The sequence below is a fragment of the Bos indicus genome, chromosome 7, assembly GCF_029378745.1.
Source record: "Bos indicus isolate NIAB-ARS_2022 breed Sahiwal x Tharparkar chromosome 7, NIAB-ARS_B.indTharparkar_mat_pri_1.0, whole genome shotgun sequence".
Taxonomy (NCBI): domain Eukaryota; kingdom Metazoa; phylum Chordata; class Mammalia; order Artiodactyla; family Bovidae; genus Bos; species Bos indicus.
The window spans coordinates 107,906,586-107,927,137 of NC_091766.1; the positions used below are offsets into that span (position 1 = coordinate 107,906,586).

General features: G+C 40.7%; 1 protein-coding gene across 5 annotated transcripts in view; it reads left to right on the forward strand.

The window, feature by feature from the left end:
- The window catches only part of FER (FER tyrosine kinase), a 456,972-nt gene that overhangs the window by 289,295 nt on the left and 147,125 nt on the right, over window positions 1-20,552 (forward strand). The gene's annotated exons all lie outside the window — the stretch shown is intronic.

Here is a 20,552-nt window from a genome sequence, read left to right on the forward strand (position 1 = left end):
GTAAGTTGTTTGTCATTGTTTAGTCACCAATTTACGTGTGACTCTCTGCAACCCCATGGACTGTAGCCCACAGGCTCCTCTGTCCATGGGATTCCCAGCAAGAATCCTGGAGTGGATTACTATTTCCTTCTTCCCAGCCCAGGGATCAAACCCACATTTCTTGAATTGGCAGGCAGATTCTCTACCCCTGAGCCACCAGGGAAGTCCAGATTTGGTCAGTATTTATTTGCAAACATGACCTTTTGAAACATTTTTTCTAAAAGTTGTTGCATTTTCCTGTTATCATTGTAAGAACTATAATCCAGCAAATAGTTATGAAATAGCAGTGATGTATGTGTCAGACATTACCAGCCAGACAAAGCTCCTATAAGCAGGCAGCTAACCTTTTAGAGAGAGGAGATACAGAAAAGTAGGCTTCCCAAGGTGGCGCCAGTGCAGGAGACACAGGAGACGTCGTGAGCGCTATCCCTGGGTTGGAATGATCCCCTGGAGAAGGTCATGGCAGCCCACTCCAGTCTTCCTGCCTGGAGAATCTCTCGAATAGAGAGGCCTGGTGGGCTGCAGTCCATGGGGTCGCAAAGAGTGACTGAAATGACTTAGCACGCATGCACACATGCATACATAAAAGTAAACAGATGAGTTAAAAGAATTCTAGCTTAATGTTGCTAAAAAGGAAACAGGTGAACTGGTGAGATCCTTAGACCCAGGAAGACTTTACACAGCTCCTTCTGTGGCTCTGCGCTGGCACTCCGCCAGTTGTGCTCTGCCTGCAGTCGAGGCACTCGTAGTCCCCGGAATGCGGACTGTGGGACCACACAGAGTTGGTCGATTCCCTTTCAGGGCCTGGAGGGCTTCAGATACCCAACCCCACTGCCCCTGAACCAGCCTCCATGGCCCATCCAGGCCCACGCTCTCAAGGATAGACCGTCTGAAGAGTGACCGACAGGTGCCTGTTGACGGCACACACAGGAGCAGCTTGGATGCTCAGAAGAGGGTGTCCACAGGTGTGTACATGCCAGGTCCTTGAGAAGTGCCGTGGGATCACTAGTGGGAACAGACGCAGCAAACTTAGAGAATAAGACTGTAAAACATTCTTACAGCATCGAATGTTTTCTCCTTCGAGTAAGCCTTTTTAATGGGCATCTTTTCACCACGCTCCACATATTGGGGGAGGCACATTTGTCAGTGGAATATAATAGAACGTGTTTTATGTAACAGTCTGTTAATAGAATCAATAAATAACTTTTACATGTTTGGATAAGTGATACTGGGTCCTCAAAATGTCAATGACATAATAAAGAAATAGTATACTGTCATTTGGAGTCCATTTTAGATTGGATGGTCAGATACAGTTTCTTTGAAAAGATACAGTTTGACTCAAAGACCTGGAACATGAAATGCATTAACTATGGTTAAAGTTACATTGATGAGTAAGTTCTAGGTAGAGTGACTTCACAGTACAGAGTTCAAAATCAACAATAACCAGAGACGTAGTCTGTATAAAGAATGTAAGAAAGCCCTCAAAACGGGGAGTGGGATAAGATCAGTGTAAGAACTGTGGGACCCAGGTCTTGTCCTGCTGTGCTGTGGGAGAGAGTCTGCGTTTCATTCTAAGACCAGTGCAATGTTATTGGAGATTTTTAATAAAAGGGAAGGCAGTTCTTAATTACATTTTTTAAAAGATTATTTGCAACTCTCTCCTGCATTCAGAATATTTATGAGGTAAGGATAGAAGCAAGAAATCAGGCTGAAGGACTCTTACAGTGCTCTCGGGGAGAAATGATGTTTACTTGGTCTTCAGTGGTGGGACTCGAGACGGACAGAAGGTAGATGTGTTACCTTTTGGAAGTAGACTCAACATGTCCTGGTGGGTTGTCTATGGGAGACGAGGCAGAGAATAGAGTCCAGAACAACTCTTAAGATTTTTGGTTTGAAGAACTGGTTAGCTCATCAACACTGAGATGGGGAACACTGTGAGAACACAGTTTTTGGAGAGAAGAGTAGAGTTCTGCTATGAACATGGTTAGTTTGAGATAGGATCACACGTTCAGATACAGATGTCAAATATATAATTGTATGTCCACGTGGAGAACCCAAGGGGTCAACATGGACTCTGTTTCTTGGACGTACCACGCTCTCCCCATGACTTAGAGCCTTTGTTCCAGCTGTGCCTTCTGTCTGGAATATCGTTTCCTTGTCTCTGCCTGGTCCCAGACTCAGTTTAAATGCCAGTCTATTTAAATAGCTATCTCCACTTTATTCATTATCTCAGTATTGTTGGCGCTTTTTAATTTACTTAGTAATTTGCAAACGTGTTTCACTTCGTCCTGCTCTCAAGAAGAGGGGCTGGCTTCTGTCACCTTCTTTAGCCAATGCCCAGCACAGTGATGGTCACTCAACAGATACTTGATAAATGCTCGTTGAGGGAAGGAAGGTCCAAACAGGATCATGGTTTGCTTCAGAGGGGAGTCGAGGCGCTGGAGGTAGATGAGTGTGAGAGATGACGGACTGCCCTTTTCCCAGATGTTTGAGGGATTCTGAGCAAGGAGAATGCTTAGTGTTCGGTAAACGCTTCCTGTGTGTCAAGCACTGTGCTGAGCTCTTTAAAAATCTCATTAGTATTTGGAGCCACTCTGTACGGTAGCTGCTGTTCTTGCCTTCACTGTAAGGTAGGAGATGGGGCTTCGAGAGGGGAGGTCGCTGGTGTAGTACTGCACAGCCTTGGGTAAAGCCCACGCAGTTTGGCTCCACCGCTGCAGAGCACAGGGGGCTCGTGCTGCAGTGACTTAGATCACCGCGTTTCTGGAGCCTTTGGACCCATTGAGGAAAGTTCTGATCAATCCCATGGAATTGTCCTCAGCCCCACTCAGTCCCCCTTCACCAGTATCTGGATCAGAAGTCACTCCACTGACCCCCGTCCCCATCACCCTGAGAAGAGGGCGAGAGGCACCCCTTGCATGTCTTGCCCGTGAGGCTGCCGCCCTCCATGCAGACTGGACATGGGGCCCAGAGGGCAGGCCCCAACCCACTCCTCTCAGACACGCCTCTTCCTGCTCAGGGGGCACTGGGGAGAGAGCCAAACTCTCCTGAGAGGGACTCAGCTCAGTGGCCAGGGTGTGGGATAGGGAGAAGCACGGGTAGGGGCTAAGACTAGACAGAAAAAGCTAGAAGTTTTCTCTCTCGTTCTCTAGGGATAAAGGTACCACACAGTCTGTTTCTCCTGTTCTCACTGGATTACAAGCTCCAAGAGCAGAATCTATACTCTGCTGTTGTTTTAATGCACCCCTGCCCTTTCACAGTGTGTTTGCTAAACTCAGTTCTGTCAGCAAAAGGGATAATTATCCATGACATAATGGTGGTATGAATGGATGAAGAACAAGGTGTGTCTTGCAGGAATTTGATAGACCACGTTGAACCTGCATATTGTTCTAGCTGGCTATTTTTGGTTGTTTAGTTTCCAGAACGTGAAAAGGGTCTGTATCAGCATGTTTCTTTACTTGTTCCAGCTGCATGTATCCCTTTGGAGGGTGACTTGGCTGTGAGTTTTCGTCAAGAAAAATGAGATGTTCTAAGGTTCAGATGAAAAATGAATTGGAAGATATTAATGTCTATAGAAAGTTATACAACCTTTTTTCAATTAATAGTATACTAATAGGAACAGAAGTTTATAAGTAGGGGATTTGAGTAGACATGAATTAAAAGTAAGAATTGTTTCCCTTTGAAAGACAAAAGTATACCATACACGAAAGTATTTTATGAAACCTGCAGATATAATAATGAAATACTTGCTAAGGTGACAAATAGAAGTCTTTCCCAAATAACCATTGGGAGCAAAGAACTTTTGAATTATTTAGCATTAATTTGTAGAGTATTTAAACAGGTATTCAATTACTAAAAGCTATTCAAGCGGAGTCCATAGTGGCAGACTTCTTTGCATACTTGTCAATGAGGATTTTTATTCTAAAGCAACCCTGATAACTTTAATGACAAAGCTGATCAAATTCTGAGTAATCCTTGGACTCTAAAAATACGCCGTGGCTGTGACCTTGAGTGGAACAAATGTGCTAAGCAGGCCGAGCAGGTAATGAAGCAGACGGACTGAAAAGCTGTGTCGAAGAGAAAAGTAGAGAACAATTACTTCTCAGTATGAACAGCAGAAAAACTACAGACTCTGACAATCATTTTATGTCCTGTATTGTGGCATTCTGTTAATTATTCCTCCTAAAGATCATAGTTGGGCTTGTGGCTTCAAAATAAAAGCTCATGTTGTCAATATGTTCAGAAATTTATCTGCTTTAGGTGTTCAGTAAATTGTAAATTGTGAATCTAAATTGTAGTTAGTTTTCTTCTTAAAGTCTGTGCTTTTTGCCTTAAAAAAAAATCCATTATCCTGGATGGTTATTTCCATCCACTTGACCATGGATGGATAACGCTTATGTTTTCACTGTTTTGGGTAACTAACTTCTTAAGTTGGACCTGTATTACTTGGCTCTTGCTTGGGAATAGGTTGTATTACTGTATTAGTGAGTTGTCCTGTAATTGGTTAAGGTAGAAGTCATTACTAAAAAAAAATAAAAGTGAAAATATAGCTTTAAAATTTATCTCTTCTCCACCCTATGGAAGAACTCCTTTTATTGAATTTTGAATATGGGAAGGATATGGTAATAGCTAAGATTGTTTGTGGTATCCTTGGTTATATTTTCGGTGGGTTTTCATCCTGGAGAACTGACTATTCATTTAAAGCATGCTCTTAATCACTGAGTTATCTGCTTAATCTAATTTCAGATAGGTCCCTGTATCCCTGTAAAGCTCTTTAAAAGGATAACTGTAGGAAGAGATGTACAGCCATCACAGAGCAGTTTGGCGGGGATTAATTGGCATAGCAAGTAAGGACCATCTGCAGCCTGTGGCAGGCCACCAGGAAGCCCAATTAGGCCCCTGTGGCCCAGGCAGGCGGCGGCTGGTGATCCTCCACAGGAGAGCAAAGGGGAAGTTGCTTATTCACTATCTTGCTCAGGTCATTTAAAATAGCTACGTTGTGAAGCCACAGTAATTCTCTCCAATTTGGGTTTTAACGTTTTCAAGCTGTCATTGTTTCTTATTTGCAGCTATTTTTATAGCTTATGCCTTCTATTATACCTATTCATGTGCAAAGATGAAGGATTACAAAAGCCTAGAGTTTTCCTGAAAGTGGAAAATATTATTGGTATGACTTAATTTTTTCTTGTTTTTTGTTTCTTTAAACGTTATAGAAAAATTGATAGAGTTACCATGAGAAAATGGAACTTTTGTCATATCTCATCTAGTCGGAATAAGTGGTCTGAAGACTGAAGTCATTATTATAGGTTATACAAAAATTTTACAAAGTTGATTCATAATTTTGTCAGCTATGTGGTGTCATTTTACTTAATTGCAACTTAAAATTTTTATAGTGGCCTTATTTTTTGATCCCCAAACTGTGAATGTGCAAAATGTAAGGCTTTAAATTAGATATAATGTAGTCAGTTCAATGAATGAAGAGCAATCTATGATTGGATTACATAGGCATTGTTTGCTGAAAACAAGTATATGAAACGTAAGTCAGAAATCTTTTAGAACCAGAATTTGAAATAGAACGTACAACCCATTGTGTTTCAGTTAATTAAAACTGATAATTGCATGATGGGCTTCCCTGGTAGCTCAGCTGGTAAAGAATCTGCCTTCAGGGAGACCTGGTTTCGATTCCTGGGTTGGGAAGATGCCCTGGAGAAGGGAACAGCTACCCATTCCAATATTCTGGCCTGGAGAATTCCATGGACTAGTTAGTTCATGGGGTCACAAAGAGTCGAACACAACTGAGTGACTTACATTGCATGATAGTCAATCTCTGAAGTTTAAGGAGTCTTTGCATTGCTTTCAATGTATTACTCTATCTTGGATGGCAGCATGGTTTGTTAGAAAGGACATGGCCTGCAGAGTCAGAAAGTTGTGGGTTCAGACAGTGTTTCTGCCCCTTGCTACCTGAGGAATCTAGTTCTCAGAACCTGCAAGCCCCCAGGGTGTCTTGATAGCTCGGCTACCACCCGCGAGTTCACACTTTCACTGGAAAGTCTTACATGACTTAATAGGGAGTTATACTCAAGGCCAAGATTTATTATAGCAGAGTGTACAAGTGAGACGGCAGGAATGGCAAAGGAGCGGTCAAGCTCAGGGTTTCTTGCTCTATTTATGGGCATGTCTTGCCACCTACAAACTGCAGAGATATACTCAGGAAGAGACATACTCAGAGATGTACTCTGAGTCTTGAAGTCCAGAATTCTCCAAGGGAATGGACCACATACCTGCTTCATGACCACCCATGGTGAGGACCTCAAGCCACACCAGATGCACAGAGCGACTCCAGGTTTATTTTAAACAAGCCAACAGCGTGTTTGTCTTGACCCGCCGTTTCAGGCATGTAGACTAACATTACTCAGTAACATCTGAACATTGCAGAAGTTCTCAGCTTTAAGAGTATGCTATCTAGATAAGCAGGAGCCGGGTGAAACTGACATGCTAAAACTAACATGCTAAAGTTAACATGCATGTTAACTCTTTCCTCGCATGGAATTAAATGAAATTTGAAGGGGAATTGTCCCATGAGTTACTTTTTCTATGTCTCGCCTATCCTAACTAACATTCTGCTGTCTGTAGTATCTGGGGTACACAAAACTATTCATCGAGGAGTAGAGAGAAAATATTACAACTCTGTTTATATTTATTCTTGATCACATCCTTTTAGTTTTCCTTCATCCAAGAATGTCTTTTTTTTCTTTACTCTTAAAAAGATAGTTTTGTCACCTGTAGTGGTAATGGACAGTTCTTTTCTTTCAACATTTGAAAAACTGTGCTACCTCCTTCTGAACTCCATAGCTTCGGAGGGAGAAATCTGCCTTTGAATCCAGACTTTTCTTTGTCCTTAATTTTCAGAGTGTAATTTTATGTCTCAGTTGAACTGATTTTTTTGGGTTTATCCTATGTAAATTTGTTTCAGCTTCTTGAATTTGTAGATTTGTGTCTTTGAGCAAATTTGGAAAATTTTCAACTGTTACTTGTTTCAGTGCTTTTGCAGCATTACACACACTCTGTCTCTCCCCTCCTTCTGAGACTTATACAAAGGTTGGGCCTTTTCTATTGTCCCATGCGTCGCCAAGGCTCTGTTCCTTTTTAAAAACTTTTTTCTTTGTTTAAAGTGAGTAAATTCTATTGGTCTGTGGCCAAGTCCAGTGATTCTATCTTCTGTCATCTTCATTTTACTGAATTCCTCATTCCGTCAATTTATTTTTGTTACTGAATTTTTTTAGTATTATGATTTTCACTTTTCTGGTTTAACTTCTGTTTCCATTGCTGAGTTAATCTGTTTTTATTTCGAGAGAGTTTGATTGTAGAAGTATTCTTGTAGCTGCGTTGAAATTCTTGCAAGATGATCCCGACATCTGATCTGTCCCAGTTTTCATGTCAATTGACTGTCTTTTCTCATTCAGGTTGTGATTTCCTTGGCTATGGGTTTGATGGATGATTCTGTGCTGTACTCTGAACATTTTATTTTGTTGGGAGACTCTGGGTCCTATTTAAATCTTCTGTTTTTACAGGCGGTCACCTGGTTTAGGTTTGGCTTGTAAGACCTGGCTTGCTTTTGCAGGTTGTGGTTTAAGCGACCATTTGCTTTTTGGAGCCTTTGTGGTGTGACTCTGCTTTGCTGGTTTACCTGGTTTCCACCTGCTCCTCTCCCTGTGGTGGGCCGCAGTGTCAGGCATGTAGGCTGCCTGGTGCTTATTTGGCTGAACTCTGCTGCCCGTAAGAACAGAGAGCCCTTCACGGGCTGGCTGCCTGTGGTCGGGTTCTGTCAGTTCCCTTCCCAGCGCCAGCTGCCCCTGTCTGGGAAGGAGATGGGAGTCTTAGCTCTGTGGGGCCAGAGGCTTCCCAGGCGAGTCTGTTTTTGTCTGGCAGCATTTCCCTCACCAGCAGCCTAACTACTTTGGTAATTCTTGGTCTGGAAGAGGAATATCAGGTCTCTGGGACCAAGGACTTCCCAGTCTTGGCCACTGTTGTTCTGGGATCCCTCCTGCCCTTGTTTTCGGAGCTGCCTCCATACTTCTTGGCAGGGCAGGGAGTCTCAGCCCCGGTGGGAAAGAGCAGGTTGGCCCTGACTGCTTGTATCTGCCGAGCTCCCCGCTGGCCCCTTGCAGGTGGTGCTGGGTTTATCTGATGCTGGGCAGGACAGACGTATGATCCTGGAGGGGAATGGGCCCCCCGGGCTGTCTTCTGTTGCCACTCTGAGAGTTAAGCCTCCTTTGTCATTTGGGGGACATCCTGCTGCAACCGTGTCCCCATCCCTGGGGTCCCACGCAGCTCACCTTCCTCTTATCTCCATTCAGAGTTCTTTCATCGTCTCTTCATCATTTCCTGGTTTATAGTTGTGCTTAATGAAAAGCAGCAGGGACAAATGTATTTACACCATTTGCCCAGGGACTACATCACATTAAAAAAAAATGAGTGATAAAAGTTTAGAGACAGTTGGGTATAAGATTCAGTGAATACTAGATTGCTTGGTACTTAAAGCTCTCCATGTTTTGGTCAGAAAGTATATCTCTAGTTTTTCTACCCGTTCAGTTCAGACGCTCAGTCATGTCCGACTCTTTGTGACCCCATGAACTACAGCACGCCAGGCCTCCCTGTCCATCACCAACTTCCGGAGTCCACCCAAACCCATTCCCACTGAGTTGGTGATGCCATCCAACCATCTCATCCTCTGTCCTCTTTTCCTCCCACCTTCAATCTTTCCCAGCATCAGGGTCTTTTCAAGTAAGTCAGCTCTTTGCATCAGGTGGCCAAAGTATTGGAGTTTCAACTTCAACATCAGTCCTTCCAGTGAACACCCAGGACTGATTTCCTTTAGAATGGACTGGTTTGGTCTCCTTGCAGTCCAAGGGACTCTCAAGAGTCTTCTCCAACACCACAGTTCAAAAGCATCAATTCTTCGGCGCTCAGCTTTCTTTATGGTCCAACTCTCACATCCATATATGACTACTGGAAAAACCATAGCCTTGACTAGATGGACCTTTGTCGGCAAAGTAATGTCTCTGCTTTGTAATATGCTGTCTAGGCTAGTCATAATTTTCCTTCCAAGGAGTAAGCATCTTTTAATTTCATGGCTGCAGTCAGCATCTGCAGTGATTTTGGAGCTCAAAAAAGTAGAGTCTCTCACTGTTTCCACTGTTTCCCCATCTATTTGCCATACCCAATACTACTGCCTTTAAAAACTTAGGGGTCTACAATATTGGTGTGAGGGCTTCCCTGGTGGTTCAGTGGTAAAGAATCAGCCTGCCAATGCAGGACACACGAGTTGGGAAGATTCCCTGGAGAAGTAAATGGCAACCCATTCCAGTACTCTTTCCTGGAAGATACCATGGACAGAGGAGCCTGTTTGGCTATAGTCCAGGGGGTCTCAAAAGGGTTGGACACGACTTAGTGACTAAACAATACAAGATTGGTGTATTCACTCTTTTTAGACAATCTGTACTTTTTCCTGTGTATTTACTGAAGTTATTTTCTCCTTTTAGTGTATCAGAATTATAACCCTGTTCAAGAGTTTTCTTTTTTACTTCTTTCATGAATTTTTTTCCTAAGTTCTCAAATACAATATGGATTACTTTTTCTGACTTTTAACATCTATCACTCATGTGACGCTTTAACATTTTGAACAGAGTGCACTCTAAAAGTTTATTCTTTGAAGATGAACTTTCTTAGAGAGGCAGTGCTTGCAATGACATTTGGATTCTTAAATTTATTGCTCATGTATTTAATGTTTGGGTTGTAACCACTTTGTCATAAGTGTCTAATAGAATATACCCTTATGTTTTGAGTCTGTCTTGAAATTCCAGAACTGTGTATTTCCCTAGCGTTTCATCTTTTCCCCTCCAGTGTAGTTGTAACATTGAGTTCCATAGAAGTGATGACTTTTATGGCTTATATCAGAGACTACTGCCTGGTCTACTAGGAGAAATTTTTGGGGGAATGGAATTAGAAAACAGACCATCTAGTTTCTAGAAGAAGAAAGTTAGTATCAGTGGAATGATGACAATCATCAGCTACAGATAAAGAAACTTTGGGATCCCTGACCAACCCCTGTGTTTCACTCCTGCAAAGGTACGCATACCTCTTGTGCTTTTCTTTTTCACCCCAAATAGCTTCCATTTAACCTTTATCTTTTTAAGGATCGTAGGGAGTAGCAAGCACTGTAAGCAACTTCTGAACACCTAAAGCAGGAACTTTATGGTTTTCATAGTTCAGTAGCTTGTGGGAGGTTAACAAAAAGTTACTCTGAGAAATCTGAGAAACCTTTCTACCTCTTCTGGGAAGGCTTTTTATGTGTCTTTATATAGACCACATGTATCTCAGTGTTCTAGCTCTTCTGACTCTTTATTCTCATATGCTTATATTAAAGCCTTTGAGAACAGGAACTGTGTTTAACTTACCTTTGAATTCACATATCTTGGAATTTCTAGTGCAACTCAGTGTGTGTTTGTGTGTGTGTGTATAAATATAAAATCAGGATGGATTCAGAGCCAGGCTGAGTTGTATCTCAGCTTCCATTGTTTCCCCAACATGCTGTTTCACTGTTTGGCTTTGTTTTAGTAACCTGCCATAGCCTGGTGTATTCCAGACTGTTCTGTATCTTCTTGTGTATTATATTGTGTCTCAAAGTGAGTCCTGGAAAAATCTTTCCTAGTAGTCTCTTTGACTGTATGGAGTCCATTCATATGTATTATATGAAATAGACCAGACCTTTTGACTGCCTAATTTAGAAGTCCTGCTTTCTTCCAAAAGAGTATAATTACCTTTTGTTGTTATTTTACCATGGCAGTGGCAGGTGCGTTCTACTCTTCACTCTTCTGTGCCTCATTTATTTGCATTCCTTTCGGGAAAGGAAAGCAAAAAAAAAAAAAAAATGAATCTCAGGACAATTAATTTTCTTTTTGCAATTCTGGGACTAGAATGGATAAAGGTAGAAGTTAGTCTATAAAGAATCTATTGAATAAACTTCCACATTCCTTTTATACGAATTTCTGTGATTTAAATGCTTTCTCTGGTATTTATTGTGAAATGTTTCATTGTAAGAAAGATTGACATATAAAAATTCACTCTAATATAAGGAATAAATTTAGAAATTACCTGATGGCTTAGCTATGAATTTTAACCTTGTTTCAGAGAAAACATTTACCTTTAATTCACTCTGTGAAGCGTTTTAATCAATATTGCTATTTTATGTTTCAGCATCTGCTTCTACTTTTATCTGTATTTACTAATTTATTTCTGAAAGCCAAAGGTTTTACGAGAAATAAGAAATAAGGTTTGAGTTACCAAATAGAATGGTCATGGTATTCTGCTTTTAGAATATGGTGCTAAAATTGGATTAACTCTTAATGGACCTTTTAATCTCTGTTGCTTTACTTAAATTTTATTCTTATATTTACTTTGAAATACTGTGTAAAACATGGACAATAAGCCTGGTTAGTTAAATTCATTTCTTACAACTGATTTTACATATGAATTATTCACATTTTCTTACAGAATTACCATTTTCCCTAGAAGCATGTGATTTACAAGGATTGATCACATTCACAGATAAGAAATTTGGCCTCAAGATACATCATTCCTAAGAATATGACATTAGAATATATAGTTTTTCAAATTTCAGTTTATTTTTAGACAACTTTAAGTGTCCTAAGTATTTAAACAATTCAGTGTTAAAAGTTATTCTTGGAAGATTTTTTTTAGATATCAGTAGTGTTTTCTAGCAATATTTGTCATTGTAATTACTATGTCTCTTTGATAAGACTTAAAGTAAAAAGTGAAGTCGCTCAGTCGTGTCTGACTCTTTGCGACCCCATGGACTGTAGCCCACCAGGCTCCTCCATCCATGGAATTTTCCAGGCAAGAGTACTGGAGTGGGTTGCCATTTCCTTCTCCAGGGGATCTTTCCAACCCAGGGATTGAACCCAGGTCTCCCGCACTGCAGGCAGACGCTTTACTGTCTGAGCCACCAGGGAAGCAATAGACTTAAATTATCTATTTAGAAATATAGAAGTATTAGGTGCATTCCAATGGGTTTTGGGGGGAGGTTCATTATATGCTGATTATACTATCTTAAACAATATGAAGACTACGGGTATTACTGCCAGAGCCCATTGGAATGTTTTCTTCTCCCAAGTGATGAAACGCCTCCTCTCTTGGTAATGAGGGTGAATTCCGGATGCTTGTTGTGTCATAAATCTCCAGGGAAAGACCTCCTAGTGTCAGAAGTCTCCTAGTGGAGACCTTGGAGTTACAGGTGTGTACTGTGTTACAAAAAGGTTCAAAATGAGGTTACTAAAAAGGTACTGAGTATTATATTAATGTAATAACTAAGTATTAAGGTAAAACCCCAATGTTAATAACCTGTTAACTATATTGAATATTTGTCTAGCTTACCTCAGTCATCTAGTTGTTTAGCTTAGCTGTTAACTTAGAATTGCCCATTTCTTTTTTGTCTTTAATAAAGTAGGTATAACTGGTGTTACCTTTTGAAATGTAAACAAATGTGTTTTTACATTCAGTGAGTAGTTTAGACTTTGTGAACAAATATATATGTGGGGGAGATTTAAAGACAGAGTAACAGCTCTGTACTCTGTTAAAGCTGGATTTGGCGCGGATAGGAGGGCAGGAGGCTCTGGAGGAGAGGCGTCCTTTAGGATGGGAGCCTCTGGGAAGAGCAGGACACGCGGTGATGTGGTGCTGAAGTGCAGGGCTTGTCTCGTGCGAACCTTGTTCATGGAGCCTTGAAATCCACTGCAGGACTTTTTCTCTTGGGCGCCTTCTGTTCAAGGGTATGAAAACTGGGGAGCTCGTGAAATATTAAAATCCCAGTATGTAGTGCTGGGAAAGCTGGACAGTTACGTACAAAACAATGAAATTAGACCATTCACTCACAAAAGTAAAGACCTAAAGGTAAGACGTGGCACCACAGAACTCCTGTTCACAGAAGAGAACATGGACCAAATACTCTTTGACACAAATTGTAGGAATATTTAGTTCATTCTGTCAAGGCAAAAGAAATAAAAGCAAAACCAAATAAATGGACCCTAATGAAACTTAAAAGCTTTTGCTCAACAAAGGAAATCATTAACAAATCCAAAAGACAGCCTATGGAATGGGAGACATTATTTGTAAATAATTCCACCCACAGAGGGTTAATATCTAAAATATAGACCACTCATAAACTCACTATCAAAAATGCAAGCAGGCCAATCAGAAAATGGGCAGAAGAGCTAAATAGACTTTTTTTTCCAATGAAGACATGGGCACATGAAAAGATCCTTGACTTCTCCAGTTATGAGCAAAATACAAATCAAAACAGCGATGAGGTGGCATCTCACCCCAGTTAGAATGGCTGTTGTCAAAAAGTCTACAAATAACAAATGCTGGAGACGATGTGGAAAACAGGAACCCTTGTACATTGTTGGTTGGAATGTAAATTGGTGCTGCCATTATGGACAACAGTATGAAAGACCTTAAAAACTTAAGAGTTACCATATGATCCAGAAGTTCCACTCCTAAGCATATATCCTGAAAAAACAAAAACTCTAATTCAAAAAAAATACATGCACCTCAGTGTTCATAACAGCACTGTTTACAATAGCCAGGACATGCAAACAATTCAGGTGCTCATCAACAGATGATTGGCATAAGAAGTGGTTTATATACACAACAGGATATTAGTCATAAAAAGACAGAAATATTATCCTTTGCTGCAGTGTTGGTGAACACAGAATATTATGCTTAGTGAAATAGCTCAGAGAAAGATAAATATCACATGGTATCACTTACATGTGAAACCTAGAAAAAGTACACAAATGAACGTGAACACAAAACGGAAACTGACTCCCAGACAGACAGTGAGTTTACATTACCAAAGTTTGGGGGCCGGAAGGGGATGCATTAACAGATAAGCAGCAAGGCTTTACTGTGTAGCACTAGGGAGTATACCCAGTGTTTCTCTGTATAATCTGCACTGTGCTGTATACCTGCAACTAACACAGTATTGTAAATAACTATATTTCAATAAAAAAATCCAGTGCTAGGCTCATTTACCGGTATAGTTTAGGAGCATGTTTGCTCTCCTGTGTCAGAGAGGAATTTCGATATAAATATTTGATACTACAAAAATGAAAATAATAATTAAAAGATAAGCAACCGATAGAAAAAATTATTCTACACTTTTATTTCTTACATTCTAGTCTTGTATCTACTTGTAATGCAATGATTTACTGATTTTTTTTTAATATGCCACCAAAGCACTGATATATCGTTAGAGTAATAATTATGCAACGCATGCTTAATATTAATAGTCCTGCTGCTGCTAAGTCACTTCAGTCGTGTCCGACTCTGTGCGCCCCCATAGACGGCAGCCCACCAGGCTCCCCCGTGCCTGGGATTCTCCAGGCAAGAACACTGGAGTAAGCTCTTTATAATGATAAACTGCGTTCATGAAGTTTACCCGTGGTTTATTTTTTTTTTTTTTATCATTAAGAAATAGTTGTAAATTGGAACTTGGCATTATTTGCTAACACAATTTTGGGGACCACAAGATTTAAGGGACAGAATACAAATAATCTTGACACATCCTAAAACTTTGAGAAATGTTGCTATGACAATCGTCTTTTAAAACTGTACTTAAGTTTACCCATGAAAATAAATGATGAGTTACACTCTCAATGTAGATTTCTAATTTGGCACTTGGACAACAACTTATAATTGAACTAGAAATTAGGTTGAAATTCTGGGAGCTGGAATCAATCTTATTGCCATAGAGGAGGTGTGTAAATTTTATGCAAGGTGTGCTTTAGGGAGAATTCTCATATCTCTTAGCTCAGTTGCCTCAGTGATTCAGTTGTCAAAACTGCTTCATTGACCTTCCTGTTCTACAAATCAAATGAAAAACTTTTTGGAATTGATTATATTAAATATAACTGTTAAAGGTCTCAGTGAGACTTTCTGAAAATTTTTACCTCTAGGGTAGTTCCACAATGTGGCATGAATTGGCTCTTTGATAACATAACATTCATTTATCATATACAGTAGATAAATATTTAAGATTTTAAAAATTAATGGCACACTTTGGCCACCTCATGCGAAGACTTGACTCATTGGAAAAGACTCTGATGCTGGGAGGGATTGGGGGCAGGAGGAGAAGGGGACGGCAGAGGATGAGATGGCTGGATGGTATCACCGACTCGATGGACGTGAGTTTGAGTGAACTCCGGGAGTTGGTGATGGACAGGGAGGCCTGGCGTGCTGCGATTCATGGGGTCGCAGAGAGTCGGACACGACTGAGCGACTGAGCTGAACTGATTCGTGTTATAGATAGTATGTTCTTCATTTGACTCTTTTTAATTACATGATATGATATATGTATTATTTAGAGTCAGATAAGTATTATACTACTGAGTTTTATTTTAATGTAATGTTCTTTACCACACTGAAGAGACTAGTGAAATCAAAACAGAATATGTTGGAACAGTAGGCCAAAAGACAGAAGACTGAAGTTCTTAACTCTCAAACTTAGTACCTGTGTGATCACAGTCAGAATTTTATCTTCTCAAGGCTTCGGTTTTCAATGTGAAGTGGAGATGATACATTCAATTTAATGGAGGTTCTTCTGAGATTCAGCAAGCAAGCGTGTCTGGGAACATGTTAAAAATGTGTCCCTAGCTTTTCTTTATAAAAGTTTGGTTTTCAGACAAGCAGTAATACTTACTTGGCTTTGCTTGTACTGTGTGTGACTGCGTGCTCAGTTGCTCAGTCGTGTGTGACTCTATGCGAGCCCGTGGACTGTAGCCTGCCAGGCTCCTCTGTCCACGGGGTTCTCCAGGCAGAAACACTGGAGTGAGTTGCTATTTCCTCCTCCAGGGGAATCTTCCTGACCCAGGGATCCTGTGTCTCTTGTTGGTAGGTGGGCTCTTCACCACTGGTGCCACCTGGGAAGCCCCCTTGCCTGTACTGTGGGCTGGCTCTAAGTCTGCTCTTAGGCAGTTTTAAAGAATATTCTGATCAGTTGACAAAACCCAGAAATTCTTTTTTGGGGGCGGGGGCGTGCCACAAGGCTTGTGGGATCTTAGTTTCTGACAGGGGATCAAAGCTGGGACCTTGACAGTGAAATCACCGAGTCCTACCCACTAGATCACCAGGGAATTCCCCAGAAATTCATAGTTTAGAAAATGTATTCAGGTCTTAGAGTTTCCTTCCATTCCCCCCTTTCAAAATGAGTTGTCCAATTTAGACCAAATAATTTGATGTTTCAAAAATTTTTTTTTTCATTTTCACAAGTAACTGATAAATGGAAAAAGTATAAGTTTCTTTCATCATAGTAATGAAATGTTAATACTTATGAATTAAATCATAAAACCCTAAGGTCAAGAATATTTGAATAGTCTAAATCAAGTATTTTATAGCTTTTGAATCAGGGAAATTTAATCATTAGTTTTGAATGTAGGTTTGTAGATATGCTGCTGCTGCTGCGGCTAAGTCACTTCAGTCGTGTCCGACTCTGTGCGACCCCAAAGACGGCAGCCCACCAGGCTCCCCCGTCCCTGGGATTCTCCAGGCAAGAACACTGGAGTGGGTTGCCATTTCCTTCTCCAATGCATGAAAGTGAAAGTGAAGTCACTCAGTCATGTCCGACTCCCGTCGACCCCATGGACTGCAGCCTACCAGGCTCCTCTGTCCGTGGGATTTTCCAGGCAAGAGCACTGGAGTGATGTGCAATTGCCTTCTCCGTTTGTAGATATAATGGTGATAAATCACTAGCAAGCAGATGAAACAAAACTGTTAACTCTCTTCATTACAATTTTGATTCATAGTTTTATGTCTTTTATTTCTATTGACTTATACTTTGGTGCAGCTTTCGTTTTCATGCAGTACTAGTAAATCTGCGAAACTAGGGAAGACACTGCTACTCATGTTTCTTGCAGGCAGTCTGCATCCATTCCTCTTGATTCTTCTCCACATTCAAGAAGGTTGCACAAGTCTACTTCCCCTCTATAGAGAGCAGAGCAAAGATAAAGATAAGAATATTAGGTATAATCTCCATGTGCGCTCAGTCGCATCTGGCTCTTTATGATCCCGTAGACTGCAGCCCACCAGGCTCCTCTGTCCATGGCTTTTTCCAGAAAGAAGACTGGAGTGGGTGCCATGCCTTTCTCCAGGAAATCATCCCAGCCCAGGGATCAAACCCACATCCCCGCATTGCAGGCGGATTCTTTGCCTCTCAACCACCAGGGAAGCCCTGTAATCTCTATAGAACATACCAGGCCTGGGACAGTTGTTGATGAGTGAGCTGCAGCTGTTTCTGGCAGTCCTTCTGAGTGTGGCTTTTCTTTCCTGTGTGCTAAGGGGAGAAGAGAGGTCAGTAAAGATGATGGGCAAGTCAAGGATCCAGTCTCCTTCAGCAGCGCTCCATTCTCCAGACTCCATGTGACTCAGTGTCTCTGTTCCCTGCCTTACCTTGGAATTTTCTTCTGAGGAGTTTCTGCCTATTTACTTTCTGTTTTCCCCAAGGATAAAGTTATAGGAAACCTCCTTTGTTACCATATTCATCATGACCTGGGTCAGAGGCGTAGTGTTCAGTGAAGCTTTAGTGTCATCGTGTGTCTCAAGTTGCTTGCCTTTCTCAACCAGCAGCCCCGGTAGGAGTATTTCATTTATTTTGTAAGGGAGGAGTTGGATCGTTCCCCTCTTCAGGGATGTGTCAAGTGCTGCTGCCTTTTTCCAGTTTGACAGATTGGAGTTTGCCCCTCTGTCCATATTTCTGCTAAATTGCAGCTATCAAATTGTCACTGGATTCCCTTTGGGTATTTTGTCCCTTCCTCTTACAGACAGACTCACAAATCTAAATTCTGAGGCTCTAGGCTCCTTCCTTCTGACCTTCGTTTTTAGCTAAAACAGATTAAGAGCAATCTTACTCTTAACGGACTCCTCCTCAATTGCAGTGATTTGCTTATCCAGTTAGTCTTCTTCCCAACTAATGTGCTTTTCTGCCCATCAGTAGAAAGGTGATTTTCATGACTTCAAACCAGGAGTGACCCTCTAGATAACAGCCATTCTGGCGATAATAAGCGTTCTAGATCCCCTTTCTGCTGTTAACAGCCCTAGAGACGACAGTAGCACCCTCATCTTTAACCCCAGGTAACACCGTGAAAGTGAAGTCACTCAGTCATGTCCAACTCTGTGACTCCATGGCCTGTACCTGCCTGGCTCTTCCATCCATGGGGTTTTCCAGGCAAAATTACTGGAGTGGGTTGCCATTTCCTTCTCTTTACCATCTGAGCCACCATAGCCATTATTTAAATTTCAGACTTAGGGACCCTTTCCCAGACAGAGGCTCTTCAAGGCATTTCTTTTTTCTGATTGATGTATAGTAAATTTAGTTGGTTTCGGGTGTATAATAATTTATATTTACTGATTCCATACTCCTAATTAATTCATCCCTCCCTACCTCTTTGATAACCATAAGTTTGTTTTCTATATCTGTGAATCTGTTTCTGTTTTGTAAATGAGTTCATTTGTATCATTTTTTAAGATTCCACATATAGGTGATATCATATATTTGTCTTTCTCTGACTTATTTCACTTCATATGATAATTTCTAGGCTTATCTGTGTTGCAGCAAATGGCTTTATTTCATTTTTTCTTATGGCTGAGTGATAACCCATTGAGTATGAGTGTGTGTGTCTGTGTGAATGTGTGTATGAGTGTGTGTTGTGTGTGTGAGTCTGTGTGAATGTGTGTGTGAGTCTGTGTGTGTGTATGAGTGTGTGTGTGTGTGTACACATACCACATCACCTCTATCCATTCACCTGCCCATGGCGTGTGGGTTGTCTCTGTGTCTTGGCTATTGTAAACAGAAGGCGCTTCATTCTGATGATATGAAGTGGCATCTTATTGTGGTTTGTTTTTGTATGTTACTGACTGATGATGTTAAACATGTTTCGATGTGCTTATTGTCTATTTGTCCATCCTCTTTTGTTAAGTATTCTACCTAATTCTTAAAATTGAGTTGTTTGTCATCTTGTTTTTGAGGTGTGTGTTCTCTGTGTTACATAGAAATGATTTGTCATTTATATATGTTTCAAAAATATTCTTCCAGATAGTAGTTGGACTTTTCGTTTTTTTTTAACGAGATTTTGGGGAAACGCTTGTTTTTAATTTGATGAATTCCAGGTTTGTGTGTGTGTGTGTGTGTGTGTGTGTGTGTGTGTGCTTTTTGTCTCCTAAGAAATCTTTGCTTACACGCTTGGTCATGAAGATATTCTCCTGTGTTTTCTTCCAGGACCTTTATAGTTCTTCTTTTATACTTGGGTTGAAAGACTTGTCATGGAGGCAGAAAACTTTCCTCTGTCCTTCTAGATTCTCTGACTAGTCTAACATTTAAATTGACACAAGACAGATTAACAGGAGAAAAAAATCAAATCTAATTTTGTACATGTACATAGACATGAGAAGTTTAGAGTTAGGAATCTAAAAGATATATATGCCATCCTGAGCTAAGGGATGTATAGGAGCCAGAGGCTTCAGAGAGGAGGGTAATTCTCAGAAAAGAAGAGCAGGTGTTAGTAATTGGATGTTTGCCCTGTCATTCAGATAGGTCATGAAAAGTTATTTCTGGTAATGACTGTTACTATGGGCAGATCACCATATTTCAATTCTTAAGAGGGAGGTAAAAATTTCCCTTGAGTCCGCAGGGTCTCCATTGCCTTTAGTCCAGAGTAATCCAAATGCCAACATAGCACATTTGAGGAGGCCTGTTAGGAACCCCTGCAGATCATATATGTAAACTGTTCTTTCAGAACAATCATTGTTGTTCCTTTTGTTGACCTATCAGAGGGTGGTGGCTGGGTACAGAGTGTTTCAGAAGGTAAACTAATTCAAAATGGCTGTCCAGGACATTTTAAAGCTGTGGTTGGGGTGAGTTTTACTTCAAGATGTTTGACTATGTGTCGCAATTGGTCCGACAGATCACAGTTATATTTCAGTCTATGTAATGGGGGAATACTATGCTTTAATGCAAATTCTTTTACATAAAGAATAAAACATACCACTCCAGGATTTTTCTTTCTTCGCCTCATTTTCCCTCCCCTCCTTTCTCCGGTCTGTCTCCTACCTCGTTTCTTCCTTCTTTAATTTATATGTCTTTCTGCTGTTACAGCATTGTGTACTCTCATAGCTGAGACTTTTTAGATGATAAAACATTCCCTAAGTAGTGATTAGTTCCTGAGGTCAGATAATGGAGTGTTCTTTTATAATGCATGTTTGCATCGTTGGTTGTGTGTGCCTTGATGATACTGTAATTGATGTTTGTTGCTTTATTATGCTATAGGAAATTACTTGGGAAAGATGTGGGTCTATATTCACTCTAATAGGCAGCCATAACTCATGACCAGCTGTGGAAAAATTAGATCTTAGGAATGTAGTTTGGGTAGAAAAATAATTCTGTA